At 44.1% G+C, this 7,320-nt stretch overlaps 1 long non-coding RNA gene across 1 annotated transcript; it reads right to left on the bottom strand.

The window, feature by feature from the left end:
- Window positions 1-3,916: 3,916 nt before the first annotated feature.
- Window positions 3,917-7,053, bottom strand: LOC134808113 (uncharacterized). Its single transcript, XR_010150397.1, has 2 exons — window positions 4,652-7,053; window positions 3,917-4,530 (listed from the first exon to the last, which is right to left on the bottom strand). It is a non-coding gene; the product is annotated as an uncharacterized LOC134808113 (long non-coding RNA).
- Between the last annotated feature and the right edge of the window lie 267 nt (window positions 7,054-7,320).

The raw sequence follows: 7,320 nt of genomic DNA, 5'->3' as shown, positions 1-7,320 counted from the left end.
ACTTTTTTGTCTCTTTTTATAGTTTTTGACTTGAAGTCTATTTTATCTGATAAAAGCGTAGCTACTCCTTCTTTTCTGTGGTTTCTATTTACAGGAAATATCTTTTCCCATCTCTTCACTGTCAGTCTATGTGTGTCTTTATAGGTGAAGTGCATTTCTTGTAGGCAGCATATAGTTGAGTTTTAAAAAAAATTCAGCCACTCAGTGTCTTTTAATTGGAGAATTTAGTTTATTTACATTTAATGTTATTATTTATAAAAATTTATTACTGCCTTTTTGTTATTTATTCTCTGACTGTTTTATAATATCTCTTTTTTCCTTCCATTCTAAATATCTTCCTTTGTGGAGAGTGATTTTTTTTCTGGTAGTATGTTTTAATTCTTTGCCTTTTATTTTTATCGTACTATTATAGGTTTTGCTTTGTGATTACCATGAAGCTTACTCAAAACATCTTATAGTTATAACAAGTTATTTTGAACTGATGACAACTTAACTTTGACTGCAAAGAAGAGAAAAGAAACTAACAAGTAAGGAAAAACTGAAAAACTCTGCACTTTAACTCCATCTTTCCTCCTACATTTAAGCTTTTATTGTCTTAATTTACATCTTTTTATTTTGCCTAATTCTCAACACATTGTGGTAGTTACCATTAGTTTAATGGATTTTTTTTAGTTTTTATACTAAAGATATTAATTTCTTTATTACAATCACAGTATTAGAGTATTCTGAATTTGTCTGTGTACTTACTTTTACCAGTGAGTTTTATACATGTCTGTCTGTTGCAAATTAGTACCCTTTTCTTTCAGATTGAAGAACTTCCTTAGCATTCTTGTAAGACATGTCTGGTGGTGATGAATTCCATTAGCTTTTGTTGTCCAGGAAAGTCTTTAACTGCTTTATGTTTGAAGGATAGCTTTGCTGGTTACAGTTCTTGGTTGGCAGTTTTTTCCTTCAGCCCTTTGAATATGTTATCTCCCTTCCTTCTGGCCTGTAATGCTCTCATTGCGAAGTCTGTGGCCAGATGTACTGGAGCTCCTTTAGAAGTTATTTGCTTCTTTTCCCTTGTTGCTTTTAGGATCCTCTCTTTGTCTTTGACTGTTGGGAGTTTGATTATTATATGCTTTGGGGTAGTCTTATTTTGGTTAAACCTGCTTGGTAACCTTTGACCTTCTTGTACCTGGATATTCATATGTTTGTCTAGGTTTGGAAAGTTCTCTGTTGTTATTTCTTTAAATCAAATTTCTACCCCTCTTTAAGGGCCAATGACTCTTAGATTTGCTCTTTTGAGATTGTTCTCTAGATCTTGTAAGTGTTCTGTTTCTTTTAAAAATCAGTTCCCTTTTCCCTCCTCTGACTGTGTATTTTCAAATAGCCTATCTTTGAGCTCATGGATTTTTTTCTTCTTTTTGATCAGTTTTACTGTTAAGACGCTATTGCACTTTTCAACTCATCAATTGAATTTCTCAGCTCCAGGGCTTCTGTTTGATTTTTAAAAATTATTTCAATCTCTTTGTTAAATACTCATACATTTTTTGATTGCTTCTCTGTGTTATTTGAAATTCATTGAGCTTCCTCATAAAAACTGTTTTGAATTCCCTGAGAGGTCACACATCTTCATCTCTGCAAGGTTGGTCACTGGTGCCTTATTTAATCCAAGAAGACACCCCAAGCTCAGGTATGTTGTAATTTTTCTTGCAGACTGCTAAACACCTAGCTCTGATATACCTGGGTAAGATTAGGGAGAAATCCCTGGCTTTCCAGGCAAAGTCCCTCATTCACTTCCCTCTCTTTCTCCCAAGCAGAAGGATTCTCTCCCCATTCTGTAAGTCTGGAGTTGGGGGTGGGATGACAAGAGCACTCCCATGTTCACTGCAGCTGGCACCATGCTGAATCACACTTGAAGCCCATGACCTCCCAGACCAGTGCAGTATCAGGGCTTGTCAAGGCCTGAGAGAGCTACTGCCTGACTTCCGCTAATGTTTATTCAAGGCGCAAGGCAACTTTAGTCAGCCAGTAGTGAAGTTGGCCAGGACAGAAGTCTGGCTCGCTGTTGTAGCAGATTCCCTCCTGGCCCAGTGAGGCTTTAGACACATTGCCCAGGAGGAACAGCTTAAAACTGGGGGCTTCAGGGTTTTCCCCAGTGCTGTCTTTTATTGTGGCAGGGCTGGTAGTAAGTTCCAAGGCAAAATCTTCTGTAACCTTCTCTCTCCTTCTTCTGAGCAGAAGTCTCTTTCCACACTGTTCTGCTTGGAGTTGAGAGTGGTGTGATGTGAGCACTCCCATGGCTGCTGCAGCTGGTGTCAGGCTGGGTTGCACCCCAAGCCCACGACCTCTCAGACTAGTTCAGCACTAGGGCTTACCAAAGGACCATGGTCACTAAGGCCTAGCAGCCACTTTAACTGGCCAGTGATGAAACAGGCTGGAAATTGGGTTCCTCCCACTGGGGTGGTGGATTCCTCTGTGGTCTGGGGCCAATCTAAATGCTCCATTTGTGAGCACTGGCCTGGAATCAAGGGCATAGAAGTCTGCCCAGTGCTGTGTTCCACCGTGGTGGGGCCGGCAGTGAGCTCTGAAGCAAAGTGCCGCACTCACCTCCCTCTCCCTTTCCCAAGCACAAAGATTGTCTCTCCATATTGAGCTGCCTGGGTCCTGCGGGAGGAACAGTGCAGGCAATGCGGGATTGTCCTTCCTACTCCTTCAATGCCTCTTTTCTTGTTACTATGCTAAAACCGGGTCCTGTGATCGCTTACCTGATATTTTAGCTCTTGTGAAGGTGTTTTCTTGTGTGTGTTTGCACTCAATTCAATGTCCTGCAGGGGAGGGTGGGGGCATGATCACTGCATGGTTCTATTCAGACATCTTGCTCTGCCTTGGATTTCAGCTGAGTTTTATTGATCCCTCTATTCCCAAAGCCTGTGTTCAATAAATGAAAGTTCACAGAATAAGGGAATGGTGAATTTATTACAAGAGCTTTAAGGGGTTTCTTTGTTTTCTTCCTTTGCTTTTTAAATAATGCATGAACAGGGCAGATTTTCTTAGGAAACCATTGCCCAAGGGATGATTCACATGCTTGGTGCAGGAGCCACAGGTGCCTGAGTTGCAGCCTAGACACCCTAGGTTTCTCTCCTTTCCCTGTGTTGACCCTGGGCAGGATCAGGAGATTCAGCTGTCATGAGGTCATTAGGAGCATGCCACAGGAACCCTGGGACAAGGCTTCAAGGGTCAAGCAACCCTTTCCCATTTTAGAGAGTCAGGAGAGACAGGGTGTTAGCTGCAGCCAAAAGGACAAGACCAACTTTACCACTTTCTTCTTTCAGGAGGAAGAATTCACTGTGTGAATTAGACCCATTGAGCCTCAGCTTGCTCCTCTGTAAAATGGGACAATAATTCCTTTATAATTGTAGAGTATGGGGAGGAGTACACTAAGCCAGTGCCCTGGGACTATGGCCTCTTATTTCTTGTCAGTAAGAATTTTTGTATTTTTGCCTGAGAGTGCCAGGGGCACAGCCAATACTTTGTTTGTGGTGTAATTTATTTATATTCCTATTTCTCCCACCAAAATCAACTCTTCTCTGGCTTTGAAATCTCAGTGTGTAACACACAGTAATGATTCAGTAAATATTTGTTGGATGAATACATGAATATGAAAAGAAAGATAGAAAGGTCCTGGGAAAGGTGGTGCACACCTGTAATTCCAGCACTTTGGGAGGCTGAGGTGGGAGGATTGCTTGAGCCCAGGAGTTCAAGGGCACAGTGAGCTGTGATTGCACCACTGTTCTCCAGCCTGGGTGACAGAGCAAGATCCTGTCTCAGAAGAGACAGCCAGCCAGACACACAAAGGAACACACACACACACACACACACACACACACACAGAGAGAGACAGAAGGAGAAATACATTAACCACAATACCACCTTCAACAGGACCCATAATATATTTGTGATTTGTTGTGAGGTTTTCAAATCTTATTCAAGTGTTGAATTAATTGCTGGTGCCAAAATTCGGAGTCACTTTAAAAAAGGTAAAAATTCAGCATGTGAAGTTTGTTTTTTGACCTAGAGAGAGAGAGGTGTGCTGAGAAGGCCCCAGGGGAGCAGCCCTCAGCAGGAGGGTGGGTGCTGTCTCCTTTTGTCTGAAAAGGCAGGTGTGGTTCTCAAAGGAGAAACTGTCCACCATCAGGGAATGGTGTGGAGGTAGGAGAAGAGAAGTGATTGCAGCCTGAGCCAATTCTGAGCGAGCTCGTGGGCGTCGGAATTTGGCCCTGTATGGGAGGCAGGAGGAGTCCCCGGAGGGAGAGCGTTGGCAGTGCCCGTGGTCCATGGGTCTAGAAGCTGCTGCTCGTCATAGTGTGCTGGCTTCGTCACAGGCAGGGTGCTACCCGCTACCAGGCTCACTCTCACGGTGGTTCTGGGAATGATGCGCACTCACTATGTGAGTTGGGGGAGACACTCTCTTACCGGGATCTGGGATTCACTTGCTGAGCTGCTTTTTATTCATCTTTAAAGTTGTTTCAAAATTTGCAGGGAGAGCTTGCCAGGAGGAAACATGGAAAAAAATAAAAATAAAACAAAAGCTTGCTCAGAAGTTAGGTGAGCCACCATGGAATTTACCACATTACCTTAGGTTAATAAATAAACATAAAATTCTTACCAACGTGAAATAAGAGGCCACAGGAGCATGCAGAACATCATGATCTTGCAGAAAGAGATGAGGCTGTCGGCAGATGTTCCAGCCAAGCACTTCCTGCTTTGACATCTCGGTAAAATGCAGGGTTATCTGCAAAGCGGGTCTGAGGGGATCAGCGTTTCCATTCTTAACATCTCAAATACCAACTGCAAAGAGGAACTTGGGAGTTCTTAATTGCAAAACTATGTCACATAAGAAGGTAGCAATGTAAAAAACCTCCGCATGATAGAACTTAAAGGAACAGTAGTGAAAAATCTATCCAACCCGCTCATTTTCAGATGAGGAGGCAGAGGCATGGAAAGGCCCCACAGTGACAGAGCCCATTGGTTGCAGAATTGGGATTGCTGTCCCCACTCTGGGCCTCTTTCTGCAACACTGTTGCTTCTCCTGAACAAGTTGAGTAGCAAAATAACAATTTTATGATTTATAAATATATCTAGACATTCCCATAAACCTCCAACTTCATGGGTTCCTAGCTGGGAGTCTCTCTGTAACAAAAGGCAAATTAACAAGAGAAAAACAAACAGAAGTTTAACAATATGTGTATCTCCTGGATACCTGGGTGATGACCCAGAACAATGAGGAATTCTCTAGAGTAGACCCCAAAGAGTTTAAATGTCATGCTTAAATGCCATCTTTGTTTCTTTGAAGCAAAGAAAGAAGGGTGCCTATACCTGGTGGATCTGGAAAGGCTTTCTAAGTTTTTCCTACGAGGTGCACTTCATAAATTGTGTTGAAATGTGATCACCAGCATTCAGAGGGACGAGGTCCCTCCTGAAAGGATTCAGGTGGACCTGGAACTGTGCCACTGGGAGAGCTCCTCTGAGTGCTTACCTGAGAATGGAAAACTGTCCTGAGAAGCAAAGTACTGTGGACTTGGGACCAAGGAGCAGCCTCGGGCAGTGCAAAGGCACATGCCCTTGGGGGACAGGAGCTGTGCTTGGCCTTGCCTTAGAGAGAGCAGGAGCAGGTTTATCAGCCAGCAGCTGCACTAAAGAAAAGGACAGAGTGGCTCCGGCAAATCTTTCCAGAGTGTGAGGGGACCGGGGGCAGCACTGGGGCCGGGGGTTTGCGGTGGATCTGAAACAGCCATGGTGTCACACGCGAGGGCCCCGCCCGGTCTAGTCCCGTATGCTGAGGCCGCCCAGGCATTCAGGTGGCACTGATTGCATCAGACACAGAGCCCAGGAGCCTGACCCAGTCACGAAAGCACAAGGCCAGCCCGGGAGGACAGGAAAGAGCCGAGCACAGAGCTCTGGGCTCTCATGAAGACCGAGAAGCAGCAGTCGGTGAAAAGGCCGTGCTGGGATTCCCAGGGGCATCAGCAAAACAGGGGCGCAAACATTTTAAAACATTTTTTAAAAACTCACCAAAGTTCTGATTTTGCAATGAAAATATAGAAGAAGCCTCTTCCAGCTTCAGCGCACATGCCCTGCTTGTCTATTTTTGTGGCACCACAGCGTCGTCAGTGCTTAGGGCCTCTAAATCCTTACGATGTGGCTGAGAATGAGGCTCGATGAGGGCTCCGGAAAGAGAAGACAAAGAAAGCAAAACCTCATTAGGCTTTTGGACATCCAGGAAAGAATGTGCATTGAATTTTCCTTTTGGTGCCAAGTGAAACTGAAGACGCCCCCATTTTTACCAAAACTCACCCTCCCGGCGTTTTCACACCAGCCTTCTCTTCTCTAGCCAGGTCTCCCATCCCGAGGACTGAGAAGGCAGGGTTAGGCCCCACCATTTGCCTCATGATCGCGTTTCTGTGGCTCATTCTCCACCAAAATCCATTACTCCTGGTGCATCTTTTCTGGTCTCATGTCTCACAGCTTTAATTCACCTTCATAAAGATTGTTCCAGCTGGGCACAGTGGCTCAGGCCTGTAACCCCAGCACTTTCGGAGGTCGAATCTATAGGATGGTTTGAGGCCAGGAGTTCAAGACCAGCCTGGGCAACATAGTGATGTTACCGGAAAGGAGTCCCAATCCGGACACCAAAAGAGGGTTCTTGGATCTCCCGCAAGAAAGAATTCAGGGCGAGTCCACAGTGCAAAGCAAAAGTAAGTTTATTAAGGAAGTAAAGCGGTGAAAGAATAGCTACTCATAGACAGAGCGGGCGTTCTCGAAAGTAAGAGGGGAAACATGTCCTCCCTAGGTATATGCAGGATAAATCCTGTTTATATATAGGATTAAAAAAAAGATTGTGGGGAGATGTACTCTGCTACAAGGGTTTATGATAAAGGGTTAATTTTCTTAATTATTTTGCAAGAATTGATGTTATCTTTAAAACAAAATTAAGAATGCTTCTGTTCTCAAGATACTGGGATATCAGGACACTCCCAAGTCTGGGTCTGTTTAGTAAACATTATCAACCTGTTCCCTTAACGGTAAACACCTAGAGGCTAAGAATACCTAACTTTCTGGGAATGCAGCCCAGCAGGTCCCAGCCTCATTTTTCCTAGCCCTCACTCAAGATGGAGTCACTCTGGTTCGAACGCCCCTAACAGGGAGACCTAGCAAGAAACCTATGAAGGGTGGAGGAGAAAATTATTTTCACTCCCCTACACAGGCACCATCATTCTCCTAGTTATCTAGGTTTATGTCAATGGAACATTTTTGAGTCTTTCTTCTCTGGCAAGT

This window comes from Pan troglodytes, chromosome 14, assembly GCF_028858775.2.
Source record: "Pan troglodytes isolate AG18354 chromosome 14, NHGRI_mPanTro3-v2.0_pri, whole genome shotgun sequence".
Taxonomy (NCBI): Eukaryota; Metazoa; Chordata; class Mammalia; order Primates; family Hominidae; genus Pan; species Pan troglodytes.
This window is presented reverse-complemented; position numbering and strand designations above follow the sequence as displayed.